Below are 27,416 nucleotides of genomic sequence, written 5' to 3'. Positions count from 1 at the left end.
AGCACAGCACAACTTGCTTTTAACATCTACCTTTTGATCTGAGGAGATCGTAATCAAATCTACTCTCCACAAACTTTTCTGGACAGTATCTGAAACACCTGAGCTGCTCCTTCACCTGACATTTCTGACTTTAGCCTCAGACTAGCAAAAGAGATTCTCAAGACAGAGAGAGGCTTGTAAAACCTCAAATATGCATGTACATTCCACCACAACTTGTCAAATCTCATTCAGTACAGACACATGCAGCTCACTGTGGCGGTGTCTTTCCTTAACCTGTGATGCAACACACTGAATAGGACCAGCCAGCCTGATCTCTCACCTACTGCCACATTATCTGCAAAATCTTGAAGGAGAAGGAAAATGAAAATACTGCATCACTCTTGGATGTTGTGCTGCCCAAGGAACATCAAATTGGAAGAGGCTGTGCTGGAAGGTACCCTATACACTTACAGTATAGCCCTTCCATTTTCAAATGACTGAAACTACAGGACAGGTCCCTCCACCATGACAATGAATATATTTGAGAGGTCTGCTGACAGAAAGTCCTTCCACTGCAGGCAGAATCTTTGCAGCCAGCAAATTTGGCAGCAATGAAGCAACTGTACTGTCCCACACACATTTTTCCTATGCAAAATCATCCTTTCCACCTCTACAAAGAGTAGTTTTTCTGCCAGCCATTCAGCCTCATGCTGCTGCATTGCAAAAGTGAAAATACTACTGAATGGAAGAAGTAGGTGATTTATGAGAGGTTTTTCTATGAAAAAAAAATACTGCAATTAAAAAAATCAGCAATGGATGTGTGGTTAGAGATATTCCCAAACTTAGCATCCTTTGACTTCTCTTGGCTACCACATTTGGCAGCTAAACAACAAAACCAAACCCTTCATCCAGGCTAATGGCTTTAGCGGTCAAAAGCTAAAGAGCATCCACCACCTCCTCCATGGGATCCTAACTCCCAGCACAGACCACAAGGGAGTGCTCAGTCCAGCCCCACTCACTGGTTTGCAACTCCAGCTCTCTGAGGCTGAAGGGGACCTTGCACAGGGGAATGTTGCAATTAGCAAGAAAAAACCTCTTAGACATGATGGCTCTTAGTGTATTTCACAGCAAATTTGAAATTGCTCTGATTTGAAAACACTGGCAGCCTCATCTGCAGTACAAATGACAGAAGAGCACCATCCACTTTTGCCTTGACCTGTCTGCAACCCAGTATCTGAATTTTTTAGGAATTGATGCCATCCAGTTCTCACAGAAGTGACCTTAGACTGGGGTTATAAGTTTATGAGAGGGGGAAATTTTTTCTTTACAGTGACTTTAGGATTCCAATTAACTCAACATGCCATGATTGCAAATGTCTTATCCCACTACTGAGGGGAGGGAAGAAGTGCATTAACAGTAAATCCATATGACAGTATGTATAGTGAGAGCCAACCTAGTTTCCCTACCTGGTAAAATAACATCTACGTAGTCAAGGGAAACTGAACCACTTCATGTTTCCTTCTTGTTGCCTACTAGGGAAATGACCGAGATTAATTATTTCCTAGTGCATGTTAATGTAGCTTTGCTGAAACTATTGGTGTTGCACCACTTCAAAGAAGCAATCCCTTTAGTTTAGAGAAGTTTACTTCAACAGCTCGCTAAGGATGTTGGGGCCTGCACTCACCCTTCTTATTGCTTCATTAAGACCAGATGGAGAAAGAAAATAAAGGAGAAAAGGAATGAGGTGAGGTAAGCAAGAAAGAGACAGAAAGGTGTCTTTACTGTGATGCTGTATTCATAGTAAATAGATTCTCCTCAACAAGCTTGACTTGTAGGTTTGCATTATCTCCTCCACCTGCATGGCTCTCTGCACGACCTACATGAATCTAAACTTGTCAGCTAATCAAAGCTGGGGACAGTTATTCCAACCAAATCCCTTCAAAATGGAAAAGGGAAGTTGTAGCACTGGCCAATAGTTGCAGACAGCACAGAGGTTGTGTGAAGGCTCTGTTCTTGCTCACTGAGAGCAACATCTTAGCTCTTGCTGTTTGTGACACATTGCCGTAAGTTCTGCTGGTATTAGGCACTTTAGCACTCAGCAGAGAAATAAGCAGGTCTTTCATGCCATCACAGGGGTATGCTGAATTTCCATAAGGATGTGGGGGAAATGCATTCCAAACCAAGTATTTAAGAGCCTGGAAAAGATTGAGGTTTGTAAAATACTCAGAGAAACATCCTGTTCCATTCAGAGTAGAGTTAGATTTCGCAGCAAATCTGGAGAGCTCTTCGGAGGGAAATACTGTATCTGTTGTGGAGCAGAGGATGCTGGAAACCTTGTGAGAGCAAAGCAAAATGAACACTGCATTTACAACAACTTCACAAAACAGCGACAATGAATGTTGGATGTAGAGAGATGAGAACACCTCAGCAGTGAAACTGGTAAGGTGGAGAAAAGTGTTTTTTTTTCTTCAGAACTTTCCTATACCTTTAGCTCTTCCTTACTATTTTTCTATATAGCCAGGGTTCGTAATCCTGCTTGGCATTTCTGCATTTACCTGTGCCTCAGTAAGGGAGTAGTTTCCTGCAATCTTACTTCTTGAGAGAAGAGAGGCAGCAAGTCACCATTAGTATTTCTTCAAGCGTTAATTTAACAGAATGGAGAAAAGAAAGGTGCTTGGAGCTATGCTGCTCTAAAGGGACCATTTTTCAGTGATCCCTTTTCTTTGTTCAAGAGTGGAAACAGTAACAATCTGTGGAAAGAAAATTGGGTGTTCCTTGATTTCTTTCTCCAGCAATGCAGCCTGCCAGTGCTTCTGCCTCAGTTTCCCCCTTATTCAGTTCAGGCTCCAAACCATTCTTTGCTGAGTTGACTAAATCCTCTAGATTACCTCCTGAGGTAACAGACCTTTTATCATTCTAAGAAGATGGTACTAAAAGCCCCAAATAAAGACCAAGACATGTATATCCTGCCCATCCTGGGTTCTGGCCTTGGCAGGCACTTTTATCCTCACTGGAATTACAAAGTGTCAAAAAAGCAGATGGAACCATGTTGCCAGCAAGGCTAAAGTAGCTGTTGGCCATCAAACCAGTCAATCTTTTTCTGATGGCCCTACTTTGTGGGGAGGAGGGGAAGCTTCGGGAAAAGCAGGATTGCTTGGCCCTGAATCCTGCCCAGCTTGCTGTTCTCCTCCCATCAGAGCTGAACTGCTCTGCTGCCCTGGTTAACTCCCAGGTGAGGAAAGCTCTCCCTTCTTAGGAACTATCAAGTGCTGTTTCCAAGAGCTGCTGCTACACTAACCCTTTCATGTCTGTATTCTAATGCAAAATGTAGCAGATTTAATTGGTATTCCAACAAGAGTAGCATTACCAGATTACACCCCTGCTAAAGCAAGGGAAAGGAAAAAAACAAAAATTCATAAAAAGATGCTGATCTGAAGGCAAGGTACTCTTAGGGTAAGAATAAAAGAAACACAGGTGCCAGCTTGGACAGGTAGGACCAGGAATGCAGCACAAATGTGCTTCTTGCAAAGGTAAAGTAAACTGGGCAGAAACTTTTTTTTTTTTTCTAGCAAGGTGGCAATTTACCTTAATAATTTGTGCAACACTTTCTGGTAAACTGGAAATACGCTGACTAAAGGTTTGTGCCCAACTTGAAGTGAACTCCTCATGCTGAGAGTGAGCAGATGCAGTAAGGGATGAAAACTGCAAAAAAAAAAAACCCCTTACTGAAACCAGGTGGCACAATACCTCCTGGAAAACTTTTTACTTGCTCCCAGTAAAGAGTGGCTGAACACGTCAGAGGAGTTGGGATTTTTTTTTTTTTTGAAAGACAATGAAAATATGCTTCTAACTGCTCCCACTTTATACTTCACATCAGAGTATTTCCTGAGGCTCTTGCCAGACTTTCCTTTATTTCACTTCTTCAATCAATAAATCATCATGAATCTCATTTCCATTTATAAGTCCATTACTGCAGCCACTGACTCTCAGCTGAACTGAAGGTCTGAGATATTAAATTGGGCCTAGTACTACTACTGCATTTCTACTAACTGCCTTTATTTTTTGGAAACAAATTTCCGTTTCATTTTGAAAACATCTACCTGGAGCTTAAAAGGCTGGCTGACTTAGAGCATGCCAGTTAGTGGTGTCCTGGCAGGGGTGTTTGGTTGCCCTAGTGGGATAGCATCCCTTCATTAAGTCATTGGAGGCATTTTATGTGCCAGCAAGAAAGGAAAGGCAACAAAAAGAAATGGGAAGGAAAGAGAAAGTAAAAAAGGAGAGAAAAATCACAGCTGATGGCGGAAAATTGTTGCATTTTCCATACACTGGCTATGTTTTGCTACAAGTAAAACTTTAAATTCAAAGTCAATATCCCAAAGATTGAGGAAAAAGGTCAGAAGAGAATGAATGCAACTAGTAGGACTTGGTCATCAAACCCTATCATCAGCATCAGCAAACCCTACAGTACTAATCACATCTTCATTTAAGGTTCTCTGAGGCAGTGCAGCACACTGGAATGGCACACCCTATGGATGATATCTCCTCCTAGGGAGGATTCATTATAATCCAGTGACTACCAAACTCTCAAATTCAGTGCTTGAATAAACTAGATTATCTAGCCTACCTTCAGGACTAAAACCTCCCAATGGCAATCCTCAGAAAGCACAAACAAAATGCAATTGTTTAAATCTAATAGGAATATAATCCAGTTAGCACTGTAGGCTTTACTAAGAAAATATTATAACATGTTTGGAAAATTTTTTCTGATACAACAGTTTCTAATAGCACCTCCAGGTCATATGCCTACAGAGCTTAGGTTTAAACTTAATTAGTAGCTGGGCAAAACTTGCTTGAACTTCAGATGCAAAGTTAGGTTCTCATGTGGCACTGAAAAGCCCAACTCTGCCCTCAGCAATCAGGTACAGCAAGGGAAAAACAGAGTAAATATTAATTCTATTCAATTCTCATGCTAGTGACTTTTCTTTCTTTTTGCCTTACCAAAACATGATGATTTTGGGGAACTTGAAACTAATCTCAAAATATGACCAGGGTATTCCTTTGTATTATTTGCACCATTGAGGTTAGCTGAGCCTCTCCCAGATACAACATTCTCTGTCCTATTTTATTCTGAAAATTTCAGAGTAACTTTACTCGCTTAAAACTATTCAATTGTTGTTGAACAGAATCAGAACCATTTAGGTTGGGAAAGACCCTTAAGATCGAGTCCAACCATTAACCTAGCACTGCCAAGTCCACCACCAAACCATGTTCCTAAGCGTCACATCTACACATCTTTTAAATATTTCCAGGGATGGTGACTCCACCACTTCCCTGGGCAGCCTGTTTCAAGGCATGACAACCCCTTTGGTGAAGAAATTTTTCCTAATATCCAATCTAAACCTTCCCTGGTGCAACCTGAGGTAATTTCCTCTTGCCCTATTGATTCTTACCTGGGAGAAGAGACCAACACACACCTTACTACAACCTCCTTTCAGGTAGTTGTAGAGAGCGATAAGGTCTCCCCTCAGCCTCCTTTTCTCCAGGCTAAACAACCCCAGTTCCCTCAGCCGCTCCTCATAGTACTTGTGCTCTAGACCCTTCACCAGAATAAATCTGATGCTTTTCTATGATTTTACAACAAAAGAAAACCATCCTCAGGACACTGAGAGTTGAGCTTCCAAAAAGCTCAGGCCTTTATATTAGAAACGCAAGTCACTAGGTTTGATAGGCTCCACATTACTAACACACACAACAGCCATTCCAGATTATATCATCTTTCACAGGGTCTCAGTCATTCATTACCTTTATTTACTAGTTTGGACTGAGTTACCATTTTGTTTACTCATGAATTTAGGATGCAAGTGTCCTCAGCAAGGTCCAGACATGCCATCCATTAGCAGCTTCCATGCTGGAGATCTGCCAAGAGCAGGGTCAATGCTGTGTCCTGCACTGGACAAGGACTATACTGCTGAACTAATCCATGCCTAAAGTTAAAGAGACTTCCAGTTTACAGAAGTGCACTGAGAACCAACATACTGTTGAGAACTTCTGCTACTTCAGCTTCTGTATTCTCCTCCCTTAGCAGAGGAACATGCAAGGAATATGTTTTAATTTCCAAGAGTCCGTTTGCCACTTCCCCGACTGTTTTTGTATTCCGGCATTATGTTACAGTTATTTCAGCTCCTATGATTTCCATGTCCCAAGTATAGCACTAAGAGTGTAAGTCATAACAGAAGGACTTTAGAAAGAGTGCTTTGGTACAAGTCTCCACTACAAGATTTAAAGCTATCATGTCACAAAACACATGACTAAATTTACAAAGAACATTTAGTTATGCTCACCAAATCATGCTTATGCCCAGAACCCTTTCAGTGACAAGTGTCACAAAGTAATTGCACACAGGAAGCAAAATATGTGCTCAAGTACAGTAAAACTCACAAGTATGCTTTTTATGGGTATAATGAACTCACTCTCTCACAGCTAGGCTATGCTAGGATAGGACTCCCAAATACCTAACCAAAGATAGCTGACTATAAGTTGCTTATACTGACAAACTATCCTATATGCCATGCTAAAAGGATAAATATTGCTGTCATAGGTCCTTTGTACTAGCCCTCCTTGCTCCATTTTAGCCAACTAATTCCTATTTTACCGATACGCCTCAGCTAGGAAAAAAGAACTGTAGCTTCTTTTAACCAACAGACTGAAAAGTCATCCTAATACTTCACCCACCCTCAGTGAAGAGAAAAAGAATCAAGGGCAAGCTTACATTTTCAGGTAGACTTTCTATTTGATCTTTTCTCCCACCTAGTCCATATTTGCTTCTTGTTCCACTGCTGCTGGATGCCGCTCATTTTACTTGATGGTTCTCATGCTGTTTGACATTGCTCATTCCTTGCCGTTAACCTCTTTCTCATGCAGTCTTTTGCTGTTGCTTTTCTGTTTTCCACTTCTCTTTAGTAGCCTACCTCTGCTTTGCAGAGTAGTTTGATAGTAAAAAAGTTTTTCTCCTAAATTTGGAACACGAAAACCTTCCCTGAATACAACCAATTTGGTCAATGTTAGCAATACAGAGGAGTCAAATCTCTAGGAACTCTACACTGTGGGGAGGAGGGAGGGAAGTGGTTCTGGCTTCTTTCCCAATAACATAGAAAATGTAATATCCTCCACCATTACCTACTGTAATGCTGCAAGCCTCTGCTGCTGGTTCAGTATACAAGTGTAAATAAACACAATTTACAGAATTGTACTTCAGATATTATTGGGTAATCTGGGTAAAGATGATAACAAACTGTTTATGTTGTATGTTTGTATAACCCTGCTATAGTCTTGCAATGTGCTTGGAAAAGTCCTTTGTCTGTTTCCTTATATGCTCCAGTGAATATACTGGTAGTGACACATCTTTCAATATGCCTGCCTTCTGTGTGCTCTACTTCGGACTTGCCTGCATTTACCTAAGTCCCTTAGTGTGGGCCACCAACAAGGGAGTCTGACTCCAGGCTGTGGAAATGTGGCAGCTTCTGCCTTATCTCTCACTACATCATCTCCTTGTGCTGTTACACGCAGCTTCAGCTACAAGGATGGGTGGAAATTACACTTCCAGCATCATTGGAGCAGGGTAACTTGGAGAGGATACTGGAAAATAGCCTAAGCTCCCTTTGTGGTTCAGCCACATTAAACCAGCTTTGTTAGTTACTGTCTCCGAGTAAGGATAGCAGTAATTCAGTATCCCTACTCCAACTGTCTCCTAAGATTCTCCAGACTTCCTAAAATTCAGTTAAATCTCAATCCCAACGTCCAAGGAAGAGCGGATCACAGGCGTGCTCCTGCCCCGACGCGCCAAGAGATGGCAGCAGAGAGCCCCTCCGGCCGTTGCCGCAGTGCTCCGGAGGCCGCACAAGCCCCGCTGCCGCCGCACCGACCCTCTCGGGCGCTTCGGCTTACGCTTTTCAGATCGATCTGAGAAGGTCTAGATACGTTTTGAATTTCAAGCTATTAGGGGAAATCATCTTAAAATGATCTGAAAAAAAAAAATCTCACCTCAGTAACTGGCTTGTAAAGACACCAGCACTCACCCCTGGAAGGATCCCAAGGCTCTTCTCTTTCCTGAATTTTTTATCTGGCAAGAGAGGAACTATAGGAACGAGCAGGACCTAGCTCCTTCAGCTAGCAAAAAGTCCTGGAACATGCTAGAGCTATAGAGGGAATTGGACAAAAAGTAGCTCCTTCAACACTGCAACGGACACCCTGCAGGTAAGCGATCCCGCAGCGCTGCAGCGAGCTCCACCGGCACCGTCAGCACTGCAGACAAAGCTTCCGTGCACTCCCCTAACATTAAGACAACTCCCACATTCCCCTATTTTGGCTCCTCAATACATTTCTAGTCCTGTTATTTTTTTGCTTGGAAAAACAGTTTATTGTCCTGCTCTGGTAAGAAAGTCAGATGACTTCTCATTTTAGTTGCTCAGCAGCTGATAACACCTGTCACACTAAGTCATGTGCTTCAGGTGGTTCCTCTATGTGAACTGCATTCACTGTTAGAGGAAGCACATGGGACACTGTATCTGAAGTTTTAATTCACATCTTGACACAGAATGGGCTTGTGCCTATATATGTTTCTAGCTACAAGGCTAGGAAGGGTCACTTGTCCAACGTTCCACCTTCTTTGGGGTTGATTGAGTACACGCTTGGGGAACAAATTCACTCATTCCCAAAGCACAAAAATGAAGACACAAGTATGGAAGAACTAGGAGGCACCTTTTGCATGACCAGTTGCCTCCAAATTCCTGAATAATCACATTTATGGGAAATTTGCTTTTCTTACATCAGCTTTGGCAGCAGTTGATATAATGGAAAGATATCATAAAGGATATCTTACTGCTCTGATAGCTGGACTAACAGCTATGTTAATGAATACTTTTGTTTAACAGGTGAAAAAACAAGCTTTTCTATACTGCTCGGTACAGCCAGCCCCACTCTGTGTTTCTGTATCACCCTGCACAATAGGTTCCTAACATGGTTAACTGCTAGGATTGACTTCTAATGGGCAAGATTTTTCAGGAGTAGTTTGAAGAATTACCACGGAAGGGCTTGCTTCATTTATCAGTCTTCTAGACTGACCATTCCCTATGGATGTAATACAGGGTAAAGGATTGGGACCAACTCTAAGAGGACAAATATACTTCAGAGTGGCTGGAAAGCTGAGTACTAAAGAACAGTAGCTGGGGCCATGAGAACTTTTAGTTTTCCCAAAAGTCAAACAAGATGAACGTTAATCTGAAAAAAAAAAATATCAGCCCAACCATGTGAATCTCTATTAATTTCTTCCAGACTTGTCAAAACTTTGATATTACAGGCTCTTTCTTCTCTGATTACACACAAATCTCCAGTTGTGTTAGTCTCCAGTTCTGACTTGGGTAAGATAAGGTGAACATCACTATTTATCCCTGCATGAAATAGGAATATACTTTCTCACAGAACTGGACTTCTATGGAAAATGAAAAGTTTTTTTTTTTGTTTCCAGGCCACTTAACCCATTTTTCATTTTTATTCCTATTTATGAGCCTACACACCCTCACACACACATACACACTGTCTTTCTCTTTTTATCCAACTGTCACAATCCAGTGTTGCAAGACACTGATCTTTGATTGTATCCAAGGTCTGATCTTGCAGGTTTACTGGCTTTGTTGATCTGCCATCACAGCCAGTATAAACTGTGTCTTGTTTTAAGATGATCCAACATCAAAGAGTTAATTCTGCCACACATCATTCTCCTGAATTGGCAGGACCGAGGCTTGTGCAAAACAGACTCCAGAGGTTTCTGCAAGATGCAGATGAGGTGAATATTCTAGTTAAGATAGTACCACATAAATTATTTTCTAACAAGTCTCCCCTTGGGAGCCGCAACCCCATTTAGACTTGTAAAGACTTGTCATCAAGTATGAGACTTTGAAATCTTGTAAAAAATTAACCTAAAAATAATACCTTAAAAGTCATAGTTACAAAAGTAAAATAAAGTTGAGATGCAAAACCTGTAGAAATCAAGCTATTATAATGGCAGGATAATTATCAATCCTTTCTGCAAGTCTTTAAATGGATTATCAAGAACAGCTGTTTTTCTTTTTTAATTACTGTCTTCAGTGATACTTTAATATCCTTGACTTGCCCTTAAATATCAAATAAAGGCACTGTTTGATTTCTAAGGATTAAAAATCTCTTTATTAATGGTATTGTAGGGGTTTCACAATAAACATAACAGCATGTTGCCCAGGAATAAAAAGCAGAACCTCATTCACAGTCCCAGGTGAGAGTTACCATTACCTTTTAGACATCAGACTGGGCAAAGTGATAAACTCCTTTAATGAACAGGTGAATCGGGTCAAACCAATTAGCAGATAAGCTTTTATTTAAAAGGAAGGTTTAAAGATTCTTGCAAAAGGGAAGATAAAGCTTTTTCTGTCAGTTACTGCAGTCTATTTGAGAGAGGTTTCATCAACAGGAACACTGCACTGAGACTGGGTGGTGTGTACTGTCGGTTTCTACCCCTGCTAACACAAAAAAGGATTTGTTTCTTCATGTAACCCTAACCAGGGCACTTACCACAGCCCTAAAGGGACTGAATGTCACTGGAGTGGTAGGATCCTGGTAACTGGACAGAGTAAGACTGAGAAAACAAGACACAGTAATGGTTGGAAACTTGGAGATAACAGGAGTGTGGACAGAAATGCAGAATTATTCATTATAAAAAAAGCACAAACCTTATCTTGTAGTAAAACATGCACTGAGGGATGCGTGTACACATATAATTCAATTCATGCTTCCTACCCACAAAAGCATTATTGGGAAATGTACAAGGACAAGAACTGCAAACTATTCTGCAGAAGCAGCTCACAATTTCCCACAGCATGTTTTAATATGCTCTTAGTTCATGTGATCTAGCTTGTTACTTCTTAGTGGATAGGCTTTTGCTTGCTTTGATTACTTCCACAGATTGTCAAGATGTTAAATTTATTTTTCTAGCCTAGTTTATATAAATTCCTTTGTCCAAGGGATTGTCACAGAGGACTTTTCCTTCATGCTTCTTTCTGAAAATTTATTCTTCATTTATTCTGAAAAGCATTGATAGGAAAGCTAAAAATACCTGCAAGGTAGTTAGCAGGAGAGCCTTATTCGTAATAAATGCAACAACGTATTTAGAATTGAAAATTATCTAGCACATTCAGCAGCCATGCAATCAAAACTTGAAGGATAACCTACCTGAAAACTGCAGCTACCAACCTAGAACACATGCAAGTTCTAATCCTCTTGAAAAGAGGCATTTAGTAGCCTAAAAACCTGTATCCCAGTTCAGCAATTTTAGAGTGAAATTCAAAAGGATCACACAGAAGAGCTGAATTATACTTATGCTTAAGTGCTTTTAGGACCAGGTCACAAAACATAACTTTACCTTTTGTGTTCCTGCAAAGAGCTTGATCTATACTCAAGCTTTGGTTTCTAGGAGCTTTTTCCAGGCTTGCTCTTAGAACTATTATTCTTTTCCCTGGATAAAATAGTTTGAGATTCATAGGATAATATGCAACTACTAAGAGGAAAACACAATACCTACTGTATGCAGTTTAAATTCAATTTTTACTTACCAGTGTCTCCTTTGTATTTTGTGTAGGCATTCACACTTCAATATGCAGAGCCTCCAGAGCATACTCTCTTCTTCCTATTAAGTGACCCAGAGCAATGGATTGGCGATCAGCCTGAACCATCACAAGAAATAGTTTACATCTATTTCACAATTTAGTAAATAACTATTTAAAAATTATTTCAGCTGCATCTTTATCTTTTTAATCTTTTATCATCACAAAGAAAAAAACATGTTACTCAAAATCATACCCGAGCTGTTCATACATCACTAACCCATGTCTGACAAATCAGGAGCATGGCCAACAAAAGCATGAGTCCTCACACAGCCCGCCCTTTGTCTACACTACACACTTCCAGTATTTTCACTGCATCTAGGCCTTCTGTGTTTATAGACACAGGAAAAAGAATTAGATTAGCATTGTTACCTCCCAGTTCTATAATGATTCTTGAAATATTTAGGAGGTATTCCTTGATATCAAGAGCTGGGACATAATCAGATTACATTTTATTTTATGTACATTTCCAGCATTTGTAGTTTTGGAGAAAAGCTTGAAGTTGTTCACATGCAGAATAATGTAGAAGTCAGGCAAATAAATGCCGCATTTGGAATCCTGAACTTTTAAAACAATCTCAAGATTTTTGCAAGAGCTTTCCAAGAAATACAACAAGGACTTAGGTGGAAGATGGCCTTTGGAAAACACTAGGGCTTTGTCAATAATGATTCCACAGTCAACATATGATACACAAAAATTATACTTGTTTCAGCTCTTTCCACTGTAAAAATCCCCTCATTCAAAATGCTTTCAAGCTCTAAATCTGGTAGCCCAACTGCATACCTGGAATATCAGCTGTCACCACAAGAATTGCATTGTACACCTATCACTCACTTGACCATCTATTATACTTTTTGTCATATCAGCAGTTAGTGATGCTAATTAAAAGTAAATTTACATATCTCAAACTATTTACATTTATTTTTTGACATGACAGTAATTCACTCTTCTGCATTGTCTTGTCTGCCTGTGTTGTCTTTTCAAAATCTTTTTCCTCAGCTATCTAGTCACTCAGCCCTAAAACAAGGTCTTGAAATACTATCATGAGATGTCATACTACATGCTGTAAAGATTATTTTTGTGATTTGAGGAGACAACACCCTGATTTATTTCTCACTTAATTTAAGTATTATGGCCAATTCACTGATAAAGTTCCAAGTAGAATAATGTTTAAAAAGTGATAAAATGAGGAAATCCTGTTTAATTTCATCCAAGTTCATGACAAAATATTTAGCTTTTACTGATTCTTACAGTAAGTACAGCATCCTAAATGCTGGCCCTGGAAAAGACTGAGGAATGGATGGACTTTTGTTCTTCTAATGCTGCGTGCAGTTGTAAAAAGGCCTGGGTCTCATGGTGTGGTAAGGAAAGGCTAATGTGAAGTTCACCCTGCAGTAGAAGCCTTGAAGTATCTCCCCTGGCACGGTGAGATAATTTTACATGTTTAGGCAGCAAGACATTTCTCTCGAGCTCATGTGAGAGGAGATGACACAACAAGTGTAAAGGAACTGCAAATGTTTTTCGAGAATAAGCTAGAATGGAATATATGCCAGCTGCACAGTACCTCAGTATATATCAGTGGTAGAAGGTGAATTTTGTGTCCTCTTACTATCTGTATAAAGTTCACATGCTCTCCCTTTATAAGGAAATGACACTTACACTATTTCATCTAAATACTAACACATCAAAGTTTAAGTGATGACTTATTCTACTTTTAAGCATGATGAACAGGAGAGGAACACAGTGCAAATTCCTGTTGATGTGGTATAGATAGATCTCTACATATGCACCAAATTTAATATGAATGCATTTTCAGGCTGTCCTGTTAAATGTTTGGATCTCAAATTGTACAGTGCAGAGCAGGTGCTGTCTTGGGAAACTAATACAATAACAGAGTAAAACTGTTTGGAAACTAATGCTGTTAAAAATATTTCAGGTTATTCAAAGTTTGCCTCTATCTGCAATTCATTACAAGCAGTGCTTTTTACAAAGAAAACAAAATAGAATATTTAATTATAAAATAATACCTTAGACCAGCTTAAGACTACATATATCAATGCTCCATTCAACAAACAGTTTGTGCATTGAACAGTATTGCTGGTTTTCACAATTTTACATTTGGATTGTCTAGGAATTAAAATGAATGTTAGACCATTTGCACACAGGAAGGACCAAGGAAAGTACCAGAAACAATACAGAAATAAAAAGAGACAGAAATAGTATGTGTGAATCAGCACCACCAATACCAAGTAGAAGAAATAACTATAACATCTAAGGTGACCCACGAGATTTCACAGCAGATATTCACAATGAAACTATAGAGATAATCCAAGATGCATCTACTTTGATCTCCTTCAAAAAGGTTTTCTTAAAAGGTATTAAAGGGTTAATGATATAGTGATATATTACAGCAGAAACTGAATTGTTCTGTGTAATGGGACTATTCATTGACATACTCTTTTTACAGCCTAGGTTGCAGTAAAGTCAAGTGTACAACTATATACTACTTCCATGCAACAGTTTCTTTCCTGTGTTTCTGTCTGACTCAAGATTATTGGATTATTGCTATTGATTCCTGAAAAAGAAGGAAAACTGCAAGGAAGTGCCACTCAGCTTTTCTAAAGAAATACTTAATCTAGTAATACTAAAAGGCTGTATAAGACTAATGATTCTTCTTGCAGCAATTACACCTCAATCTGTTTTGAAAAAGGAGAGGCATATTAACAAAAGTGTTAAAAGGCATGAATTACTTTCCAGACCATTGTGCTGTTATCCTGCTGCAACTCCCATTGACCACAAAGAGACTGACAAATTACACGCTACCTCTGCTCTCTGCCCTCCCATTCACAACACATTTAGAAACCAGTTTCACAAGTTATTTATAAAACCTGGTGCAAGCTTGCAATACTTGTAATATTCTACCTCCCTAGCATCCTTTTTGCTCCTTATGCTTAGAATCTACAGAACATTTTTCTTACCAAAGTATAAAAAGCAACCGACAAAAAGGAATAATTCCATAATTTTGTTTTGGCTGAATCTAGATTCCTGTTCTCACTAGCTATACTTATTTTTCTTAACACCCCCCTCCAACTGTTATAAATAATGAAACATAAGAACCTAAATCTTTCCTGTCTATCTTTTGTCTTTTACTTCCATTTTAGTTATGCTTAAATACTTCTAACTCCTAATCAGAAACTCATTATTCAACATAAATTCATGCTAATGTCAATGAGCTTCAGATCAAGCTTCTAATGTTAACAAAGCAATTAGAGAACTAATAATTTTGCCCCAATTTTAAGTTAAATGTCAAATAATTTTTAGCAGATTTAAAAATTCGAGTGTTGGGCAAGTGCCATGGGCTCCATCCTGTTCAATTTAAACACCTATTGAAAACATGCTTTTAAAGAAAAACTCCTCATTAAGACCCCGACACCAAATCCATAGACTTCAGTGAAAACTTTCACACTGACTTTAATAGACTTTGGATAAAGGCCTTATAACTTGAAGAGCTCTGTTACAAATGGTTCTGTCCAGGGCTATCTGCCAACATAATTCAGATGTGAAAGAGGCTGCAGCCTGAGAAAACTGACCTTGCTCGTTGTCAAAGCCTGAGAAGAACTGCCTTAAAGAAAGAAAATAGGAGTGCTTTGTGCCTCTGCCCTTGCTTCTTGCAGGAGAATGAAAAGTAGATGTTGGCAAGAGGAAATAGGTCAGCTAACATCCAACTTATTCCTCTTACTTTTCATATCTCTGATGTACAATTTAAATGGAACTTCCTCCCCTTTTTGAAAGGCTCAGTAGATCAATGTTTATGTGCATATATTCCAAAATGCTACTCAAAACTATTTCCTAATCGTGTCTGATACCAATGTGTTCCAACCAGTAAGAAAGATCAGTAATGTGCTTCCAACACTAATAAAAAAGTTCAGGTATTTTCCCCCCATCACCATTGTTTGCCTAGAACATGAGCTCAACTCACACTTACCCGGAGTAGCCATAAACTTCAGCAGACACACACTGTTTGCTAGAAATGGTGTATTACGACTATCATCACTGCCTCACTATGCTAGGGTCCTATAAATGGTATAACTGGAAAGAATATCTTCTTCAAGTTTAGTACTGAGAACAGAGTAGTGGGAGCAGAAAGTTTGCTTATTTGGCAGATGAGCTGGAAATAATTTCCAGTTCAACTAGGTCTCTCTTCTTTGTCCAGCACCTTAAAGAACCAGATTATTTCCTGTTAAAAATCAAAACAGGTACTCCCCCTCCACCCCTCTAAGTCATTGCATTAGATTGATTTTGACACAACCTTTATTAGAGGCATGGGAAATTTAGAGGCATTAGCTGATGACCATGGATATCGTGCTGTATGTCACAAAACAGATGTTCTTGGTACTTCAGTGACTGGTAGAAGCTCTGATGACAAAGCCATAGGTTTTGTTGCCACTTGGGAGTTTAATGCTTGAACACTTGTTACCAAAATTATTTGGAACTAGAATTCCTGATGGCAGTTACACTCCTAGGGATATTTTACTGTCAATGTAAATCTCTAGTTGAAGAGATGGATATATGACAAGCTAATCACTTCATTAGTCTGAAAATACAGTTTCACACCATTCATTTTAATACAGTATTAAGTTGCATTTGGCTTGCAAGGGTCTAATCAGCATGGAAATAGTCATTCCTATAAATACTGGAAACTATACACAGTATTTGTATTATCACTGCCTTCCCTTATGTGTTGGGTGTGCAATAACAATTCTTTCTAGTTCAGATATACTATTCAGCCTGCGTCTTCTTGACCTTTTCACAGCCAAGAAAGGCCCTTTCAGCCCTTTGCAGCATTGAAGCATTGAACTATTTCAGTAGTTTAAAATGGCCACAGGGAGTTATGTCTGTGGCCTTTTCCAGTTGGTTCTTTTCTCTTTCAAAAAGGAGGAAAAGGGAGAAGCTAGCAAACAGTTCAAGCACAAATCTGGTGGTTAGCTGATGCAATGAGTTTTTAGGGAATTAATTGATGCACATTTCATGATGACCAAATACATTGTTTCTGTAGCTGCCTGCCAGGATATGGCAAAGGCCAGATTTTCACTGATGCAATTGGTAAAGCAAGGGATGGCTTATCTCAGATTTTATTTCATGAAGAATCAACTAGTTATGCCCATCACATGTTTTTTAAAGGAACTGTTTCTCACCTTGTGCTTGCTGGTGATTCTTTCCAGATATTGCAATATGGACAAAAAGCTTATCCTTTCTTTCTAGAAGAAGATTTTCCACAGTTTAACCCCCGCTTTTGACATTTCCATGCCTACTATACCAATCTCACTTTGACCAGCATTTTTTCTTCATGCCAGAATAGACACTTGCCTTTCACAGTACTAGAGAGTACAAAATCATTGGAGCTACACAAAATAATATCCTAGAAGAATTAAGACCTTATGTCATAATCAAGGCTGAGATGCAATGAGAGGAATTCTGGTGGACACCATGGTGGTAAGAGTTTTCTGTCATCTGTGTTTGGAAGTAAGGGTCAAATCCCAACAATCTGAATGCAAATCTTGCCTGCTAGCATGTTCTCTGTGATTTTTCATGGTCCATCACAAGGTGTTGGTAGTCTATGATGTTTTCCCTTCACCTCCTTCCAGTGAGGAACAGAAACAGCCTAGCCTGTATGGAATTACAAATCTGAGTTAGCACTTGTATCAAGAAGCTGCAATGAGCTGAATATGGAAACAGCGTGAATACAAGAAGCTGACAAGGCTGGGGATGGTGAAAGGAATGGTGGTTTGTTAATATAAAGAGAAGAATGAGAAAGAAAGCAAGAGGGTGGTACAGGTAAATAGCATCATAAAAAGGGCTGAGTATCTCAAGCTGTTGCCCTCTTCCTTATGATTCCTCTTGGGTTGCCTCTTTTTGGCTGTGTAAAGAGATAACACATAATTATTTGCTTATGCATGTATGGAGCTGGCCTGTGACTAGAGAAATTCCCATTGCAATAACAGTAAAGCAAGTGGCTGTTTCATAAGGGCCAACACGAATCATTGTGAGCCTAAACAGTCCTTTATTCTGTTTGCTAAGTGCTTGACACAATAGGCTTATCCGCAGTCAAGATCCTATACAGTGCAGTAAAATAAATGACAGTCAATGGAGTTTCATGAACAGGAGAGATCCATTAGTATAAAAGCAGCTGCAAAATCAGATATTAATTTTGTCAAAAGCACAATGAAGACATCACATACTGGGATTAACAGTCTTCTGAAAACGGAGCTATTCTTTTGAACATTTGAAGCCCTTCTCCAACTGATGAGACCCTTAGGACAAACTATCTGCCTTACAAAGACATTGGCAGCCTCCGCAAAACATTGTTAGGGAAAAAACCACCTTCAGTTGAAGGTTCACTTCATTGCTGAGCAGCATAAACTAAACTCCTCTTGCCAGACTTCTCACAGTTATATCTTTTAACAACAGCATCAAGACAACCTCAAAGAAGAACATTCATCTTGGAATCATAGCATTCATGAGATCATAGCTTTTACAGATTGCCAGCACATACTTTGCCTTGTTGTGCTTTGTTATTCAATTAGAAGATCCCGTTTCAAACACTGAGCAATGTGTAAAGGCTGATGGTGAGTAACACTCATGCAGTTATGGCTTAGTAATCATATTGTTAGAACATAATAGGCCAAGCTTCAAATTTAGTACTGTAATTAAAAAATGTCTTTGGTCAGCTAGTAGCAGCAGTGCTACTACAGTGAGTGAAGAGGACAAGAGGTCTTGACACAAGAGATGCTGCTGCATGTTTCAGACTCCAATCTGGTTTTGAGGCCAATGACTAATTTACAGGGGAAGCTATATATGGTTGCATTCCAAACAGTTGCAGATACTGTTTGATACAACTTTCTCACTCTCCTTCTGTAACACCGTACAATAAAGGTGTCATGTGATAACATTAGACTTGGAATTTCTCTTCTAATCCTAAAGAGAACACTAACATGAAGAGAAAGAAATGCTATCATCCCTGACAACATCCACCTTTCCCTGATTCACAGCAGAACTTCATCTGGAAATCTTCTCAGGCTTCCAGTTAAGGATTTCAAGCAGTTTGCTTGTGCCAGGGAAGTTGCCCAAAAGTCTTCTCAAGGTTGCAATCCTAAAATGCAATGAAAGAGAAGATTACAGAATGTACAGGTCTTCAGACAAGAGAACCTCCATAGAGTCCTTTAATATCTATCAGTTCCAACTGTCCTGTGTCTTACTGTCTTTTCAAGAGACAAAGTGCTGGATGCCAGCTTTCTATTCTTGTGAACGACATCATGAAGCAAGACATGATCCTCAGAAATGTTGAGAGCGCAGGGATGTCTTCACAGCTCCCTGCTACCAACTTACCTATTCATAGGAACAGAAACAAAGGGTGCTAAGTTGCTTCTGCAGGCAGAGGCTAAGAGCTTGGTCAGGTAGATGCTTGTAGTAGTGGTGAATAGAAAGGCTTTTGTAAAAATGTGAAAAGAACATTAAATTCCAAAGAGCAAAGATAAAGAATGCTAAAAGCAGACTGAAAGTTGGCAAGAAAAGCAAAAAAGATTACTTGCAGATCTAGATTGTCAGGACACGTTTTCCATGTTTTGCAATGGGGAAGTACTATCTAAGTCAATGAATCTTGGGCTACAATCCTGATATGCAATGAGAGCAATTCTGGTGGACAGCATGGTGGTAAGAGTTTTCTGTCATCTGTGTTTGGAAGTAAGGGTCAAACCCCAACAATCTAAATGTTATGATTTGTAGAATATCTGATTTATAGAAAGTCCCAAAGATACCAGTGGAACCTCAGCCATTTGACAGGCCCTGGTCATATGAGTAGCACTGAAGAATCAGGATTTTAAGACTATGGAAATAACACGCTTGTGCTACCACCATTCTTAAATGTAGTACCAAAACCTCAGTATTTGACTAAACTCCTGCAGTATGGACTTTTTCTGTAAAACTAATGGAGAGTCTCTACTGTTGTCTTAGTTATGACATGTAATTTTGTTACCTTTTTACAATTATTAATAATTCAGTTAATAAAGGCCTTATTCCTGAACCCCTTTTTTTTTCTTTTTTTTTTTTTTTTATCTGAATAAAGTAAGAACCTTTAGAAACCTTTAGAAAGGGTGGTAAACAAAAAATAAGTGTAGTTTCTACTTCCCTCATATGTACTCTGTCCCTGTATACAGCTATATTAAACAAGATTTGTGTCTACTGAAAGTATTTTTCAAAGCATGGTTAAAACAAAACAGTCCACCTCTTAGAATGAAAACAGCTCTGACAGAAACCGACATTACAGTTGCAGCAAAGCCCTTTGGGCATACTTTACTGCACATTACTGTGCTTCTTGGGTGGTTGAAAGCATGAGACCATCATAACACCCCTGAGGTAGCCTATTATGATGGAATAAGGCATGCCCTATTGTGTTCTAGTACTCGGATGAACCACACAATTATCGAATTAACACTTCATTCACTTCATTGTATTGAACCTAAGCCATACCATATTTTTACAGTTCTACAGTGGCTTGAGCCACTGTGGCTTAAGAGTAAATAACAAAACAGTAGTCTTATGAAGTTCTATTTTGGCTAAGAAAATATAACTTGGTTTTGCTAGCTATAAGATTTGCAGGTTAAACAGAGTTTCATTAATTCAGCATTTGAAGTCAGCAGGGCCTGTTGAGATAATTTAGGGATTCAGTGTGTAGAGAACAAATTTCCAAAATTGTTTCTGGAGCAGTGAGATGGCACTTTTATGCCTTTCCTTTCCTTTGTGCATGAAACCATTGGATCGTTTATAGCTAACCTTAAAATTGATTAAAAAATAAAAATACAGTTAATAGCAGAATCAAATGCAAAATTTGGAAAAAGTGTAATTGGGAATAATAATTATAATTAGGAAACCTCATAGTGCTAAATACATTAACAAAACTGCATTTGGTACTACTTTTTTTACTGAGGATTACATAGCTTGAAAGGCTGAATTAACTGGTTAAAACCAGCAACAGTTGTAAAATTCTCCACAGCTAAACCAACTTCAGTTTTAGTAGTATCTCAGTTCTACTGTGAAATTCATGGCCTAGTAGAGAAGGCAGACACTTAAAGAAGGCATCCGTTTTGTACCCATAGGCATATCACACTGAATCAGAGTTCTAGCTGCTACTAAGGGGTTTGTTCAGCTGGAAAGTGTGCAACATATTGCAAGGTTTATCCCAGGATTTCCATTTATATTTAGACTCTTCACCTTATTTGAGTCACAAGTTTTGTTGTCAAGGAACAAAGGTATATCTTGCCAGACACTCCAGTATATGTGTTTATTTTCTTCAGGTAATGAGAAGGTTTAAAAAAATTATTCGCTAAAATATTTTATTAATACACAGATACTTCTATGTTTGTACCTGGGTAATCATATTAAGCAGAATGACGTGTTGTCGTGGTTTAACCCCAGCCAGCAACTAAGCACCACGCAGCCGCTCACTCACTCCCCCCCATCCAGTGGGATGGGGGAGAAAATCAGGAAAAGAAGTAAAACTCCTGGGTTGAGATAAGAACAGTTTAATGGAACAGAAAAGAAGAAACTAATAATGATAATGATAACACTAATAAAATGACAACAGTAGTAATAAAAGGATTGAAATGTACAAATGATGCTCAGGGCAATTGCTCACCACCTGCCGACCGACACCCAGCCAGTCCCCGAGCGGCGAATCCCTGCCCCCCACTTCCCAGTTCCTAAACTAGATGGGACGTCACATGGTATGGAATACACCGTTGGCCAGTTTGGGTCAGGTGCCCTGGCTGGGCATGAGAAGCTGAAAAATCCTTGACTATAGTCTAAAAACTACTGAGCAACAACTGAAAACATCAGTGTTATCAACATTCTTCACATACTGAACTCAAAACATAGCACTGTACCAGCTACTAGGAAGACAGTTAACTCTATCCCAGCTGAAACCAGGACACGTGTCTTCCTAGAAAGCATGGCACACTGGACATGTGAGAAAACACTGTACACACTACTCAAAATTGAGATTATTAGTGACTTTCCTAGTGTGGCTGAAGGAGTGAATGTCACTCTCCAAAGACCAGGAACTGTGTTCTCCCCACATATGCTATATAGACCCTTTTTCCAAGTGTGCCCCCCCCCCCCCCCCCAAGGATTAGTTGTCTCCTTATGCAATTATACAGTAGAAAGCCTTTATACATTACATAAATACTTTAAATACCTATACTTTACAATAAATGCTAATTATGATGATTCTCAGTCAAACCCTATAACTGAAGAGGGCAGTTTCTTAGCTGATAAAGACCCTCTGGAGCTGTTTTGTCATTAGCTGAAGTTCTAGCCTTGAATCCAGAGAGGGACAAATGTGGAAAAACATGAAGTACCTTTATACAGACACGTTCTGCCTTTCAAATATTTACAATTCAGAAAATATTTCCTTAGTGTGTATAAAATCCATAAATATTCATTATTCAAATATTTTAAGTCTACTGCAAGATCAAGCAGCCAAGGGTGGGGTCCATAATTAGCAGCTGTAATGACCTCCTCTTGAAAAATGAAGGATTTTGTCTTTCAACACAAGGTAGGTGGTAATTTGCCCTTGACTTTGGCATATGCAAAAGTCAATTTTTCTCTGTGGGTAGAAGTTACTGAGCAAAACATGTAAGATCACTAGTTGAGTGCACTAAATCTCTCAGGTTTCATCCAGCCTTTTGGCCCTCCTCCCACACATGGACTCAACTATGTTCTCAAGTCCTGAATAGATTAGCTGTCAAGCTTACATTAAAGATATAAGGTCTAATTAGAAGGAAAGACCAAACTGTTTCACTCTGCAATTCAATCAAATATTTGCCCCTGATGCTCCGGTAGCACCACTGACCATGGGTAGGACAGCACAGTTCACAACACGCAGTCAACCTTGCACCTCCAGTAACCAAGCAGGGGTCTGCCAGTGCCAGTTCTGGTGCCTGCTGACACACCTGCTGACCCTCCCCTTTTCTTCCATGACTCAGTGTCACACTCTACAAGAGAAGCTTTATCCATTTCTTTCCAGTGTGCAGGCCAGAAAGATTTTTAGCTATGAATTCTCAAAAGTTAATGAACAAAAATGTTGACTTAGCAAAGATTTTATCAGCTTTGCCTTAATTGCTGGAAGGGAATAACTAGCGATAAAAATCGTGTGCCTTATTAATATATAAATAAATTATGATGGCAGCCTTTCTATCTCTAGGAGGTTGGCTGAAAAACAGCTTGTCATGGCTGGGTGGCATTTACTTTTCCATCTGTCAATATTTGGAGGATTTTATTACTTTGCAGTACCAAGTTTAAAATGGCTAATGGAAATATTAAAATGGAATTAATCTAACTAAATAAAACTGGTTCTTTGTGTGTTATTCCCTTGGAAGTAACTTAATGTGATTTCTGAAACAAAGCTATGGTGGAAAAATGAGTTATATTTAAGTTTATATGTTGTTCATTTACTTTCTCTTAGAAATTTTCTCTTCCAAGCAGAGGCAAGCTATGGTGCTTTATAGTAACTATACTTCAAATATTTACAATCTGATGTATACAGAAGAGAAGGTTAGAAGTGGCCAGAAGGCTCCCAGCTCCACTAACTTACCAAATGTTCTACTTTGGGAAAAGAGCAATACTACAGTGGCAACTAATGACCCATGCCAATAACATCACTTTACTGAACTAAGTCAGTACTACAAAGTTTTGCCAGTCTAACAGTGGTGGCCTAATATGAAAATTACACACACCTCTAGCTGATACTGCAGTGTTTAACAAAATTCCAGGTGTCAAGAGAAGACCTTTGCCAAAAGACAACCCTCTTGTCAAGTTAGCTTTGCTGCCTGCAGTGATAACACAACTTTGTCATTTGTGGAATGGATGAAGCTTGCATTTCCTGTGGGGGACTCCATCATAGCTAGAATAGCTGCTGTTCAGAGCCATCAGTGACAGGAATAGTTCTAGGCAATTTATGAAAGAGTCATAGAATAAGATAACTGATCTCCCTTTACACTTCTCATTGCACCATTTTTTAACTTCATACACTGACTTCTGTATTTTTTAAAAGAGTTTAATAAGTTACTTGCAATAAAGAAATACACAACTCTTCATAGCACTTTAGAAAGCAGAAAACAAAAGACCTAGGAAATGAACCAAAACTTTGAAAGCACTGCAAGCACTGACTGCTAAAAGACAGCCTAACTGAAGAATCAGCAAGGAACCAGAAGCTAGGAAACACAAAACATGATCTCATCTTCAAAGCAGCAACCACTCCAGCCAAGATTTAGGGAGCTGGGGGAGTTAGACAGACATGCATCAGGTGTCTGCAATAGATCTCCTGTTTCATACACACACACTCAGGGGTGCATCTCTAGCAGATCACGTGGTTGTTACCAAAGCTCTCTTGTAGCTGTTATCACAGATGCTTAAATAGTTTCCAAGGGGAGCATAGGCAGAAACACGACAAACTAATAATGCACATGGATCTTGATGATAAATGACCTTTCCCTTTTAGGCATCAAAATACACAGTAGGCGTTTTACAAGTACATCAAAAGAAAAGGGAGTGGGAAGACAGTATGGCCCAAATTTTGAGTTTACTCACCTTGCTCTTGCATTGCATTACCGACACAGTTAATTCCAATTCCCTGCCACTAACTTCCTACCTATAGATTCCATGTTAAAAGTGTATCAGCTTTTTCATTAAACACTCAGACTCAGTCCTAGTGAAAACACACCACAAGTGTGCGAGTTTTTGGCACCTTGGAAAGATTCATCACAATTCCTCCTTCCCTTTCAACAGCCTATATGAAATCTGATTCACTTCTTTATTCTGATCTTTTAAGATACCACTATCATTATCAGCATCTCCACTATCACCACAGGGAGCCTCCTGCAACAATGCAGATACATTATTAGTCCACAAGTGACAGATGCAATCCATCTATTCTGGAGAAAAGGAGCCTGAGGGGAGACCTTATCAGTCTCTACAACTACCTGAAAGGAGGTTGTCGTGAGGTGGGTGCTGGTCTCTTCTATCAAGTAACTAGTGATAGGATGAGAGGAAATGGCCTCAAGTTGCACCAGGGGAGGTTTAGATTGGATATTAGGAAAAATTTCTTTGCTTAAAGGGTTGTCAGGCATTGGAACAGGGTGCCCCGGGAAGTGGTGGAGTTACCATCCCTGGAGGTATTAAAAAAATGTGTAGACAAGGCACTTTGGGACATGGTTTAGTGGGCATGGTCGTGTTGGGTTGACGGTTGGACTCGATGATCTTAAAGGTCTTTTCCAACCTAAATGATTCTATGATTCTATGATTTCTAATTTAATAGAGAGAACCACCCAGGACATTCAAGTCACTGGAGAAGAATTGTGGTTGAGACAGAGGGCAGAGTTTATGTGAGCTATGCCCCACCTTCTGGCTTCTTTACCTGTTTCTTTTTTCAAATGCCCCAATTTAAAAAAATCAAGAGCATAAATAGGAGTTGTAACTGCATACAGGCGTAAAGCACAGGTACTCACTGGGCTTCATATTGCAGATTTCCAAGTGGTGGTTCTAGAATCAAGGAGGAATTATTGAGATAGAACTTCATGCATTTCTTAATCTGCTTTAACCTGGTTAAATAATACTCTGTTATTCTCATTTCATAGATGGGAACATGGACACAGATGAACAGGGATTTATCCAATGGCCGTTATCACTCACTGGTAAAACTGCCATTAAAACAAATTGTCACTTTTTCTCTTGTTTTCTGACTACAGAGCCATGCTGTCTCCTGCCATCATCGTCTTCAATAGAACTCTTCCCTTAAAATCTTGTCTGAGCACCAGGCCAACTGACACACACGCTGGAAGGATCCAAGCACCATGACTCACTCCAAGAGATAGAACAAAAAGGCTGTAACTGACTCACTATGAGATAATGTAACATTTTTTCTCTGGAAGACAGTCATGGTGCCAGTACATTACCTTAGATGAGAATAAGGCAAAGCCAGTCATCTTAGTCATTGCTTCATAGGGTGAAACAATCCTGAACCACATGGATTTTGAATTGTGGTAAATACCAGTGGTGACTTTGAGGACTATAGCATAAATGAGTCATCAATTTAACTATGGTAAGAGTTCCAGAACTTGGATGCAAGAAGCCAAGATACTTATCCATATCCAAAAGCCTTGAAACTTTTAACGACGATTTACAGTTTGTGAGGGTAATGAGATAACACGATCCTTAGCTTCATTGTGCTTTGTACTTGCTTGCAAAAATATGCAATTCATAGAAGAAATGAACATTTTAGCCATAAGCATTCTTCTGACCAAGTCTCACTGTCAGCACTATAGCATTAGCTGGGTGATCTGCCAGGAATGGGGTTATTAATGCAACGTCAGTCTCGCTCTTAATTCCAACTTGGTATTTTTTTAATACCTTGTATTGGTATGCAAAAGATCTCTTGTCTACACTGTTCAACATAAGATTCAAGACTGCATAACACAAATTCACTTGACCTCAGAACAAAATGCCATGATTAGTGTTAGTTTTTGTCAACACTCACCCTTGTACATTTCCTGGCAGCATCACGTCCTCCTGTCACTCACCTTTCGGGGATATTTGGTTGTCACTCTACTTGCAAAACACTTTGCCATAAAACTCAGCTATAATTGAAGGTTATCTCCAGAATTACACATGTAGCTCTAAGGGTAAAATCACGAATCCTGGCATTTATATCTAGGACATTGGAGTGACACTGCCAAAAATGTAACAGCAGATAATCTTATACTACTTGCAATTAAATGGTATTAAGATATGGGCACTGGAAGAGACAAAAGATTTCAATCAAGTTAACAGTGAGCCATGTCTCCTCCAGTCTAGTTACAAAATAAAGAAGTTACAGGAGTGTTGAGACTACAGAAAGATTTATGGGTGTGGCCTTGTGTTCCAAAATGATTTTTCCGCAAACTGATGAAAAATGTGTTGACAGTAATTATTCATAATCATTCAGTAAATCAGTTTTTCCCCTACAGACTTCTAGGTTGTAATGAACTTGTTCATTCTGAGTGCTCTGATCTTGCAGATTGAAATATGAATCTTCTTGTTGGTGTTGTGGTATGGCTTAGGTATATGCAAGCATAGCTTTGTGGGAACTTTCTCCTTAGGAAAAAAAATAAAATTATTTGAGTCCCCACCCTGGACTGGAGTTTGTTGTCTGTCAGGTTGTGGCTGAACCACCTCTTAAATCCAGGTTTTCTATACACCAGATAGTCTCTTCACTTCATTATAATACTATTGTGATTTCTTTTAAAAATATTCTGTCAAGTAGGTTTTCATTCTGATGGGACAGCACCACTTTTGCTAAATTAATTTAGCTGAATGTGTTGCACTGAACTGTAGATCTTTAAATTGATTTCTCTTCACTTTAAGAAAATTACCTGATGCTAAAATGAGTTTATTACATTTATACATTTGTTGGCCAGGTAAGATTAATATTAAAGGTAGGGCCTGTGAAAGTTGGTGAATTTGCTTCTGGAATTTAAAAGATTATCTGTACTTTGAAAGCCCATACTTGAAAGCTGCCAATGTGGTGGCCTGTGGTCCCTGCATTCTTTCTTCTTCCAGGAACTGTTCCAAGTATTTTTTAGCATGCAGGTACCTTCAAGGTGATTTCGTGGTGTCCATATTTCCGGGGATTTGACACTCTGCAACTCATAGCCTGGA

General features: G+C 39.2%; 1 long non-coding RNA gene across 1 annotated transcript; it reads left to right on the top strand.

The window, feature by feature from the left end:
- The first annotated feature begins 7,840 nt into the window (after window positions 1-7,840).
- Window positions 7,841-26,879, top strand: LOC142033369 (uncharacterized). Its single transcript, XR_012651149.1, has 3 exons — window positions 7,841-8,232; window positions 24,553-24,724; window positions 25,469-26,879. It is a non-coding gene; the product is annotated as an uncharacterized LOC142033369 (long non-coding RNA).
- The last annotated feature ends 537 nt before the right edge of the window (window positions 26,880-27,416 follow it).

Source organism: Buteo buteo, chromosome 7 (assembly GCF_964188355.1).
Source record: "Buteo buteo chromosome 7, bButBut1.hap1.1, whole genome shotgun sequence".
NCBI lineage: Eukaryota > Metazoa > Chordata > Aves > Accipitriformes > Accipitridae > Buteo > Buteo buteo.
Note: the sequence above shows the minus strand (reverse complement) of the source record. Positions and strands in the feature narration are given on the sequence as shown.